This window comes from Elephas maximus, chromosome 25, assembly GCF_024166365.1.
Source record: "Elephas maximus indicus isolate mEleMax1 chromosome 25, mEleMax1 primary haplotype, whole genome shotgun sequence".
In the NCBI taxonomy this organism is placed as follows: Eukaryota; Metazoa; Chordata; class Mammalia; order Proboscidea; family Elephantidae; genus Elephas; species Elephas maximus.
The window spans coordinates 36,785,171-36,797,014 of NC_064843.1; the positions used below are offsets into that span (position 1 = coordinate 36,785,171).

The 11,844-nt window shown below is 48.9% G+C and overlaps 1 protein-coding gene across 3 annotated transcripts in view; it reads right to left on the minus strand.

Annotated features, from left to right (window-relative positions):
• The window catches only part of DNMT3B (DNA methyltransferase 3 beta), a 42,985-nt gene extending 38,478 nt beyond the window's left edge, over nucleotides 1-4,507 (minus strand). For 2 of the 3 annotated variants that reach the window (XM_049869553.1, XM_049869554.1), the window contains exon 1: nucleotides 4,232-4,506. The gene's annotated coding sequence lies outside the window, so the exon portion shown is untranslated. Of the gene's footprint in view, nucleotides 1-4,231 lie in introns of all 3 variants that reach the window. The other variant, XM_049869552.1, reaches the window with a different exon arrangement.
• Nucleotides 4,508-11,844: the final 7,337 nt, after the last annotated feature.

Genomic DNA, 11,844 nt, shown 5'->3' on the forward strand with positions numbered 1-11,844 from the left:
ATTTATTGAATTTTTACCAAAAAAAAAAAAAAAAAACCAAGCCCAGTGCCATCAAGTCGATTCCGACTCGTAGTGACCCTATAGACAGAGTAGAACTGCCCCATAGAGTTTCCAAGGAGCGCCTGGTGGATTCAAACTACTGACCCTTTGGTTAACAGCTATAGCACTTAACCACTATGCCACCAGGGTTTCCGCTGAATTCCTAGTATGCGCAAATTGTTTAATCTGTATCATCTCTAAATTAACTGATTTTAAACTTCAGCATCTCCTGGAATTGGCTGACAATGTGTCCCTATTTTACAGATGGAGCAGCTAAAGCTCAGGCGCCCCTGACTTTTATCAATGGTTTGGGTAGCAATGTAAATCTGGCTTTGGATTCCAAAGCCCAAGCCCCTTTGGTCTGGTGCCTCAGATGCCTACGATCTGACAGGTAACAGGCTTTTTATAATATTTACCGCCGCCACCCAATTTATTTTGCGAATGAGCAATTAAGGCTCACCAAACAAAATCAGAGCCCTGATGGCACAGTGGTTAAACGTTTGGCTGCTAACCAAAAGGTCGGCAGTTGGAATCCACCAGCCACTCCTTGGAAACCCTATGGAGCAGTTCTATGCTGTCCTATAGGGTCGCTATGCATCGAAATCAACTCGATGGCAACAGGTATAAACAGAAAACCAGATTTAATCCTCCTAGCAACCCTGCTGGGGCCCTGGTGGCACAGTGGTTAAGAGCTCAGCTGCTTAACCAAAAGGTTGGCAGTTTGAATCCACCAGCTGCTCCTCGGAAACCCTATGGGAGGAGCTCTATGCACAGTGTCACTATGAGTTGGAATAGACTGGATGGCAACCAGTTTGGCATGGGTTTAGCAACCCTGCTGGGTAGTTGTATTTGGTGCCCACTTCACAGATGGGAACAAGAATCTTAAGAAAGGTAATCCACCACAGCACAGCAACCCTACCTGCAGGCTTCCTCTGCCTTTACCAGGCTATTTTTCCATGCAGAGGTGTCTGGGAAGAAAGGCCTGGCAAGCTACTTTCAAAAAATCAGCCACTGGAAATCCTATGGAGCACAGTTTTACTCTAACATACATGGAGTTGCCATGTGTCTAAAATGATTCAAGGGCAACTGGCTGGTTGCTTGGTTCTTCTAGCTGTGGTCAGCCACATCTGAGCACCTGCACTGGGCCTTTTCCATCTCTGGAGGGACAAACTGTCCTGGGTCTGTAGCAGTCAGCCAAGCACAGGACATCACCACCCAAAGAAAGCGGATGTGAAAGTATTCTGAAAAGCATTAACCATCAAGGCGCAGAAGTAACTAGATCTCCCACAGCCTCAGTTCCATCATCTGTAAAATGGGCCCAAACACTGGCCTCCCATAAAAGGGAGACAGGTCAGCCCTACTCTTTACAAAGGAAGAGGTGGTTTGCAAATGAATAAGGAATCAGGCACTTCCGCAGTCCTGGTCTCCCATGAAACAGAGTATCACCCTGAATTTCCGATTAAAAAAAAAAAACACTCACCAGATGTGTGTGCCTGGGTTCAGGCCCTACCCCCACTGAGGGCTAGGGCAGACCCAACCAGTGTAGGACCCAGGAGCTTCAGATTTAGCAAGGATCATCTCAGACGGAACTGAAAATGGGGTCTGAGCCTGGAGGCAGGGCCAGATGGGATGGGGGCAGATCTTGGACAAAGGAATCCCAAGGTAAGTTTTCCTGCAAGGGAATTTGCCCAAATCTCCATCAGAAGTGGGTCCCTGGGGCTTCAGTAATGAGGGGTGACGGGCTTCTCTGGGTCTCAGACCCCACGTGGTTTAAGGAAGGGGAGGGTAAGGCAACCTCTCCCAGCCCCCACTTCCCTAGATCCAGGGTCCCCCTCCCCCCTAACCCCCTACAGCTCCCAGAGACTCTCCTCCCCTCCCCCCAGCCTTTGCACACGGTGGGGATTATACCTAAATTAAGGAGCCGGATGCAGCCAGCCAGTCCTTGCCCCTTTGTCCTGCCCTCCCCATCCCAAGGTGGAAAGGTAATGGATCTGACTTAGGCTGCAATTACATCTCCCAAGCTGGGGAGGGGAGGGGAGGGAATGTAAAAATGGCCCCAACCCATAAACAAAACCATGGTCCATTCAAAAGGGAACAAAGGCATTTCTTCTTGCCAACTCCCAAGTTAAGGACAATGATGATTTGGGAAAGCTTTCATAGCTGAGAGGAACAGAACACCTTCATGGAGGAAGGCAGGACAGGAGGGGCTGGCAGAGGTGCCTCCATCCCCAATTCTCCCTATTATTGGCCACCCCCAAAAGAGGAGCTATTGGTTAATTAATAAACATCAACACTCATCACATGCTAACTCTATGCCAGGCACTATTCCTCTTAGTCCTTACTCGGTGTGGTAGAGGCTGTTACCCACGTAAAGCATCTAAGGAAAACCAAGGATTGGAGAAGTGAAATTATGCACAACAGGTTTCGTCTTTATAGAACCTGGGAGAAGTAGGCTTCTTCTCGTTTCATAGATGTAATAGCTAAGGCAGAGGAGGGAAAGGACTTGCTGGGATAGAGTTTAAGCATATGATATACAACTTTGCTTCTCTAAGGAGGGTGGCAGGCTTAGCTCATACGCTAGAGAATGATGCCAACAATGGCAAACATTTATAGAGTACCTAGTGTACACTAGCCCTAAGAAATAAGTTCCGCCATCTCCACTCTGCAAAAAATAAGTCCGCACCTGGGATTTCCAAGGGCAAGAAGCTGGAGCAGCGGTCCTGGCAGAGTTGGACAGAGACAGGTCATCTTTCTGGGCCCCTGAGGGACCCAGCCGGGAGCTGCTTCCCAAAAACTGCCACCAATTTGCCCAAACCCCCAGCTTCCAGAACTCAGGCGGCAGTTTAAAGTTCAAACACTGTCCTTAATTCCCTCTAATTCACTCTCCTCTCAGCCTTAGGGTGGGGTAGGGGAAAACGAAGGCGCCCAGCAAGTGTGTGTCTCCCAGCCCAGGAGGTAAAGGAGGGAGGCAAGCTGGAATCACAGGCCTCGGGCTGGTCCCAGAACTCCTGCAGCCATTCCCTGCCACGGGTGAGTCATTCCCGAAGAAAAGCCTAAGGCCAAGGGTAGCTGTCTTGCTAGTTTGTTAATTTCAAGTCCGTGCTGTTTTTTCACTTTCTCCTTGTAAAGGGAGTTTAACAGCCCCCCAAACTCGCCAAACACGGGCACGGAAGCCTGTGTTCTAGTGAGTCGTGCTAGATGTTTCAAGGCCTCAGTTTGTGTATTTGAGAAGTAGGGCCACCATCACCCGGGCAGAGCGTAAGAATGGAAGGTGAGCCCCCAGGGCAGACGGCATGACACCGGCAGGGAGGCACCGCCCTCACCGGCCGCTCTCAGGCCAGGTGTGCACCGGCAGGGGACAGCCCCTCCCGAGAGGGCGTCCTAGCAGCCCCAGGGTGGCTCGGCCCTTGGTGGCTCCGGAATGGAGAACCCCTGGAGCCCGCCCCTCGGGTTAGAGCCTCCCCTCCCAATGTGCGCACATCGCGGACCACCTGCTCGCCTGCACACACGCACAGCCACTAGAACGTTTCTAACCCTGAGAATAAAGAAAAAGGTCCCTCCCCTGTGCCCCTGGGTCTAAAGTCAAATGGGACGGACTCCCTCCTCCCCGCCCCAAGCCCAGAGAATAAAGGAGGGAGGCAGGCTGGAAGCACAGGCCGCGGGGCTGGCCCAGAACGCCTGCAGTCCTTCCCTGCCACAGGTGAGTGATTCCAGAAGAAAGGCCAAAAAGTCTTCCTCTAAGACAGAGGCCAGGTAAGGACATCCCTGTCCCACAGACAAACAAAGCAAAAAAACCTCACTACACCCCTGTCCCGGAGTACACCTCCCCTCCTATCTAGTCCCCGGGAAGGCTGCCCCGTCCGCTTCCCTAAGGATGAACCTCTCTGCTCCCAGGGGTCTTGGCAGTGCAGCAGGCGTGTCCCCTCCACTTGCATTCCCGTAAAACATACTCCTCCCCCGGTTTTCTTTCTTGTCTGCTTCCACCATATCACCCCAAGCAGGGTCAGGGGACCTTTCCTCCAGCCGCCACCCAAAAACTCGTCTGGTCACCAGCCGGGTGAGAGTCCCCTCCCTTGCGATGTCCCGGCGTGAGTCCTCCCCTTGCAGCCCCGAGAGCCCTCCCTCTCCCCCTCCCCCACCTTCCCTCGGACCCCCTGGTCTGGCGAGCCTCCCCGGGGCCACCGGGGCTCACCTGCCGAGAGCCTGGCTCGCGCGCGGCTCCGCGGTCGAGCCGCGGGTCGGGACAGGCTGGCGGGAGGCCGGCGGGCGGCCGCGCGGGGCGCTCGGCTCGCGAATCTCCGGCGCCGATCGCGGAGCTACGTTTACTTGGGCCACTTAACCCCCGCGCTGCCGGCCGGGCGCACCCGCCTGCTCGCACGCCCGCCAGTGGGCCGATCTCGTCCGTCGGGGGGCGCTCGGGGCGTCCACGCGGGCTGCAGCCGCGGGGCCCGGGGGCGGCTGCTGCGAGGAAGCGGCGCGGGCCGGACGGGGCAGAGGGAGTGGGTGGGGAGGGGGCGGTGCCGAGTCCCCTTGTAGCCCCGGCCCGGCCCTCGCCCCGCCCCCGCCCGGGGGCGCCCCTGCCGCAGCCACTCAGCGCTCGGCCCCCGGCGCGGGGGGAGCGGCGGAGGGGACGAGGGAAATTTGAAATCAGTCGGGGAGCCTCCCCCTCCGGCCCTGCTGTGCAAGCGCTGCCTCCCGGCCCCCCGGGGCCTGTGAAATCGCTAACGGGAATGAAGCTCCCAAATGGTGGGCTCCCTGACGTCCCCCAGCAGTGGAGACCCCGCCCGTGGCCCCTTCCCCCGTCCCCACCGCCATCACGTCCACGTACACGCAGGTCCCAGCGCAGGGGTCCAGAGAGGGAAGGCCCCCTGCTGGAGTCACACAGCAGCGGAGTCTTCCCTTTACCGCCCCCTGCACGCACACACACACACACACACACACACCACTCACTCACACACACACCAGCCGCTAGGCACCGAGGTGCCCCGCCAGTCACCGCTCTAGAATCTCTGGCTAGTCCTCCCTCCCTTCCCACCACGCTTGGCCTTTGTCAGCCATCTTATGGAGAAGGGAGGGGAGGGGACGGGAGGGAAGAGGAGGAAGGCAGGCAGGTCCCTAGCTGCCTGGGTTCTCTCTCGGGCTCTTCAGGCAGTGGTCAGCTGAAGGACAAGTCCCACCCTGCTAACAGGTCTTTGTTGCCTCTGTCCTTATGGGGGCATGGATTATCGGAAAATAGCTTCCGCATATTTATCTCACACTGTATTTATATTCATACATTTGTTAGTTTACAGGCTTATGGTCTCTCTACACAGGAGACTGTGAGGACAGGGTCCCAGTGTGTTTTAGCACTAAGTAGATGCTCAATAAATATGTGTTGAATGAAAGACCAATGAGTGATCCGACACAGCAACCTACAAGGTCCTATACGAGCTGGCCACGCCTACCTTTCCAGGCCTCTACCCTCTCCCTTTTCTCATTTCACTCTAACCAGTTGGCCTCTTTGCCATGCCTCAAACTTAGGCCTCACTGTTCTTCCCCTACACACAAATACACACACACACACTCTGGCCTGATCTCTGTATGGCCAGCTTCTCGTCATTCAGTTCTCTTCCAACAGGTCATCTTCCGGGGAGGAGCTTTTCCTCACCACCCCCACCTGTAGAGCCTCTCCTCTGCCTCACTGGGGCTCCTTCCCGAGCCCCTTTCACTCTGTAAATGATAGGCCTTGACAGGTACCCATCCCCCATCACACCTCTTCCCCTGCATGGCATTCTCAGTGGGGCTACCGGTGGAGTAGGGGGGGACTTTTCATCAGACAACAGCGGTTTGAATCCTGCCTTCACCATTTCGTGAATCTGATAAATCACTGGTCTCCCAGAGTCTCGGTTTTCTCAGCCATGGAGAGAGAATACCTCACAAGCTTGCTTCTGGGAATTAGTTTAAATGAATTTAAATGAAAACATTAATGGTGAGTTGAGGAGACAAAGCTCCCATCCCCAAAGAAATATTTTTTATGAAAGAGTATGCTTTTTGTTTGTTTGAAAAATACACCGGTAAAAGAATGTCCCTCTTTGTTCTTAGAAAATATACACTGAAGTTTTTAGGGGTAAAAGGACAAAATGTCACCAATTTACCTCAAATGGTGCAAAAAATATGAGAGAGGGAGGTTGTAAAAGCAAATGCAGCAAAATGTAAACAAATGGTGAATCTGGTTTAAAAGTCATTGGTAAGTTTCTAATAATAGTCTTGCAACTCTTCTACAGATACTATATCACATAAAAATAACAAATGTTGAATTGGCAAATGTGTTGTATATATTTTTACATCAATAAAAAACATAGAATAAAAAGTTACCCCCAAAAAATTAAGGTTAAAAAAGGAAAGACACGTATACATCCTAGAAGCCCTCATGCTGATAAATCCAAGCCTTGATGGACTTATACCTATGACGTGGTTTAAGTATTTGTGTTGGGTTATTCCATCATCTTTTCAGCCCTTAGAGCAGCTAAAGGTTCTTAATAACATGTACAGAGTGTTTAGCACAGTACCTGATGCATAAGAGTTACTTAACATATGTAGGTATTTTTATGGGCAAGTGACTTCATCTCTCTGTGCCTCAGTTTTCTCATCTGTAAGATGGAGCTAAAAATAGTACCTACTTTATGGGGTTGTAAAGAAAATTATATGAGTTAATTAATGTAAGGAATTTTGAACAGTGCCTGGCACATCAAAAACACCATGAACGTGCTTGCTAAATTTTTTTAATGTTATTGTTATTAATAACTAATACATGCCTGCACTTTTTTCCTGGCTACTCTAGATTGTGGCAAATGCAAAGATGAACTCTCTCCCAGCCTCCTCACCTTCGTCAGCTAGCCCTGTCCCTTTGTCCCCCAGCCTGCCACCAGTCAGCTCCTAGCCACTAAAAAAAAAAAAAATAATAAGGCAAGCCCAATTCACCTCTAGGTCTACAAGCAGTGTCAGGTATGATGAGCCCCAGTTTTATAGTTGAGGAAACTAAACTAAGGCTCTGGAAGCTGAGGAGGTTTGTCTAAGAAGCACAATTGGTCGGTCCGTGGCAGAGCTGGAACTAGACTCTCAGATCGACCCCCACTCAGTGCTCTGTGCCCTATGCTAAGGAGTTTGAGCCTCAGTCTTCTCCCCCATCTAATTGGAATAATAATAATAATCGTAATGCCTACTTCCCAGAGTGATTGTGGGGATTTGCTGAGCCCATGTATGTGAAAGAACCCCATTGTAAAGTACTCGGTCTTAATCGTAGTGTCGTTAGAGGCCACGTTCACTTGCAAAGTGGGTTTCTCACCATTCATTTTCAACAGGAGCACACCCAGGCTTTTTTTCTGCCCCAGTTAACCCATGGAAAGGATTCTTTTCTCTTTTTTTAGACTCAAAAATGGGCCATTGATATATTTGCTTTAAATATACCTGGTTAGACAAGCACTCAGTCTGGTCAGGTCTTACTCATTAGTTACTCAATAATAACTATAGCTATCCAGAACCTACTGCCTGTGTGCTCCTGGGCTGAGCGTTTTGTAGGTATTTTACATTGAGTCCTCACAGCAGCCTTAGGGAGTAGCATGGACTATTATCTACATTTTACAGAAAGGGAAACTGAGGCCACAGAGGCAGAGTAATTGCCCAAGGGTCACACTGACAGGAAATGTGGCAGGTGCTGACATTAAATCCCAGTAAAAAATAAAATAAAATAAAAAATATATATTTTTTTATGGTCTTAACCACTTTGTTACTGTAAAATGCCTAGCAAAGTGCCTGGCAAGTGTTCGTTAAATATTGACTATTGTTAGTAATATTATTATCACTGAGCATAACCGAGTAATTATTTTCCAAAGCCCAGTCTGCTACACAAGGTTATCAGCATGCTGTGTATGTGGACTCAGAAAGCTTTGAGGGAAAGGGTCCCGCCCAGAGGGGATCAGGATAGGTCTAGACTAAGGGATCCATCCCCTCTATGTTTATCCCCAAACAGTAGCACAGGCAGAGTCAGCACTCAAAAATAGAATCCTTCCCTTCCAGCCCCTCAATAACAACAATAAAAGTTACTATTATTACTACATAGCAGGAGCTGTGCTAAGGATTTTCTACATGGTTTCTTGTTTAGTCTTCATAATAAACATCTAAACCCAAAAACCAAAACATCTAAAGCAGGTACTCATATCCCCTCTTTTCAGACTAAGGGTCAAAGAGCTTAAGCGACTCTCCTAAGGTCACACAGGTGTCAGACATCAACACCCTAAGCCACAAATATCTCTTTGCTGTCAGTAAGGAAACCAACATTTGGACAATCCTCTATGGTTTATAACAAAAGTTTCCACCGTAGGGGGGCAAGGGGAGAAGCCAGGAGCCCTACAAGGTGGCCAGTGCAGGAATCTAGTGGAGCGAGGATGGTAGCTTGCACTGGGGTAGTGGTAATAGAAGGGTGGTGACGACCAGATTTTGGATATGATTTGAAGGAAGAACAGTCAGGTTTGCTGGTGAATCTGATGTGGGGAAGGGAGAGGAGCCAAGCATGACACCAAGGTTTTTTGCCTCATTCCAGCTATAACATCTGCTTCACTTGATAGTGGAGGACGCAGGTGCCCAGAGAGGGGAAGATACTTGCCCAAGGTCATTCAGTAGGTTAACTGGAGAATGAAGCTGCCGGCCTTCTTTCCTCTACTATCGTCCCCCTTTAAGAGTCAAGCCTGAGCTTCCAAAAATGAAAAAAAGCAAGACCCCGAGATACGTGATGGTTTGTCTGAGGATGGAGGTGAGAGAATAACAGAGCTTCAAGGGAATGAACATTTCCTGAGCACCTACTGTGGGGTAGATGTGGTCCCTGCTCTCAAGAAGCCAAAGCCAAAATACATGGGTCCCAGGGAATGAGAAGTTATGTGCTGATTGGAGCTCAGAGGAGGAATGGAATTCATCTGGCCAGGAAGAGATAAACTTCTTTAGAAATCTGAGAAAAGGTGGGCAATTTTCTTCTATTTTGTAAAAATTGTACAGGTGAAAAATAGAAAATTGGCAAATGTTGTGTGGTATGTATTTTTACAATAAAAAGAAGAGAAATATATGTGTATGTACGTGTGCAGGAAGTGGAATTTTTTTTTTTCTGTTTTAAAAAAGGGTAAAGCTCTCAAATAGGCAATCTGTAATGGAAAAAATTAAAACACCTATTGTCTCTGGTGGGGTGGGGTGGGGTTTGCCTGGGAAGGGACACAAAAGAACTTTCTGAAATGATGGTGATGTTCTGTATTTTGGTAGGAGTTTCACAGGTTCTGTGTTTTTGTCAAAGTTCAGCAAGGATTTGTGCATATCTTTGTATGTAAATTTTACCTGAAAGGAAGAAAAAACAGTAAAAGGAAAAAAAGTATTAAACTCTAGTGGTTCAATGTTTAGGAAGACCTGTAAAGGGATGTTCTTTGCAGCTGGGTTTGTAATGGGGAAAAGTTGTGAACGACCTAATTGTCCATTAACAGGGGGATGGTTAAATAAACTGCACGTCATTCCTACTGTGGAATTCCTTGCAGCAGTTACAAAAGAATGACCAAGAGTCACACGTGCTGACGTGCTGGCATGCGCGTTTTGTCCATATGGGTTGACCGAGGAAAGGGCAAAATTATACACACATAGAACATAACACAGCCCCAAACCTACCTTCAGGGCTTTGGTTTTTACCCTGAGAGCAATCTATGCAAGAGCTCTAAGCAGAGGCTTCAAGTGGGGGGAAGGAAGGCTAACTGCTTTATAATCCAAGAGACCCCTTAGAGGCATCTGGCTGGGAGCAGCAGACAGGAACTTTAGATGGGAATTCTCCGGAAAACTTGAGGTCGAACTGGGGGAGGGAAAGAGGCGCGAAAGAGAAAGTCTTCTCGGGAATGGAACTGGAATAGGCACTGGGGCCTGGAACTTGCAAAAGGAGTAGGGAAAGTGGACATTGCCTGGTAGTTGTCACCACATTCCGATTAATGTTATTTCAGGGAGAACCTTAGGCTGAGCTCTGTGTTGACATGCCTGAGGACACGCATTATTCCCTTTCAACTTAATGGCCTTTCAACCCTCATCAGACCCCCGTTTTACAGATGGAGAAAGTGAAGCATTTATTTGTAGATGGAGAAAGTGAAGCATTTATTTGTAGATGGAGAAAGTGAAGCTCAGAGAGGTGAAGTTGGATAAAGCAATCAGGAATTCAGGCCTGTGCCCCCAAGGAAAAAACCACACAGAAATTGCAGATGTTGAACTTCGATGGAGCCACATCTCACAAGGGCCACTCTAAGGGTACTGTTTCAGGCTGGTAGGCAGTAGGGCTGTGCTTCCTTCATTGTATCTTATACTTTTGTCCATGATGTTTTCGGGCAACTCAGGAGGCAAATTAGTAACAATAACGATGAATAACGTGAGCATTCATTCACACAGTGTGTGGGGAAATGGGTGTAAAATATTATCGATAGATACAGAGACTGTTTCAGAAAGAAGGGAAGGCTTTCCTGTCCTCTATTAGCTTCCATTGTGCCAGACACTGGGAAAAAATGCTTTACTCCTCTCGGATCATATTACCACCCTGCCCACCGAAAACCCTCCAAAACCCAAAACAAACCCATTGCAGTGGAGTCAATTCCGACTCACAGAGACTCTATAGGACAGAGTAGAACTGTTCCACAGGGTTTCCAAGGCTGTAAATCTTTAAGGAAGCTGACTGCCACATCTTTCTTCCTCAGAGGGGTTGGTAGGTTCGAATCGCTGACCTTTCCGCAAGCAGCCGAGCGCTTAACCACTGCTTAAGGTTAGCATGATCTAACTTCTTCATCAGATTCCTCCTTCTTATCCAGCCACCTGGGTCTCCCCTCAGCTCTTTGTGTGGGTCGTGGTCCTTCAGCCACAGGGCCTTAGCAAGTGCTGTTCTCAGGGCCCAGAACACGTTTTCCTTGACTGCGCCCACTCACATCACTGATTGATCATCACTTTCTCATGTCCTTGGGGCCTAATTTATCCGTACCCTGGCCTGGCACATAGTACCAGTTCCTGTCAAATCGATTCCAATTCATGGCGACCCCATGTGTATCAGAGTACACCTGTGCTCCACAGGGTTTTCAATGGCTTTTGCGGGGGGGAGTACATCACTAGGCCTTTGTTCAGAGGCAACTCTGGGTGGACTTGAACTGCCAACCTTTCAGTTAGCAGCTGAGCGCATTAACCCTTTGTACCACCCAGGAACTCCCTTAGGCATAATAGGTGCTCAGTAAATATCTGCCGCCTGAGTGAATGAATGCAGCTTTCTATCTTTCAGGCAATGAAAATGGCCTAAAAGCGAAAGCTCTCCAGGTCACTTGTCCAAGGCTACACCTCAAATTGTGATCACAGCACCCAGAAGTGATTTGCATTGCAGTCCTAAATTGGGGCAGGCAAGGCATTCACTTTATAATTGTCCTGAGGAGAAAAACAAAGCAGACAATGGAGGTCCAGGCCTCATTTTCTCAGGCAAAGTGATTCCTACCACGAATTCAAAATAAGGGGTGAGATTCCCAAAAGGTGTCAGTATTATGACTCCCACCCTCAGGGCCCTTTAAAAAACGAAGTTCTAGAGGGGACAGCTTAAAAGTTCACTGGAGTTTAGGCTCAGGGATCTTTTAAAGATTTAGACTTTACCCAAGGGATTCCAAGCAAAATTTTTGAGATTTGGAGGGTGATTTGTGGACAAGGAAGCAAATCTATTACCACACATCCTACGCAAAATCAGAGAGTTGGGATTGTCCTAAAAGTCCGACAACAGGGGCTCATTTGCTC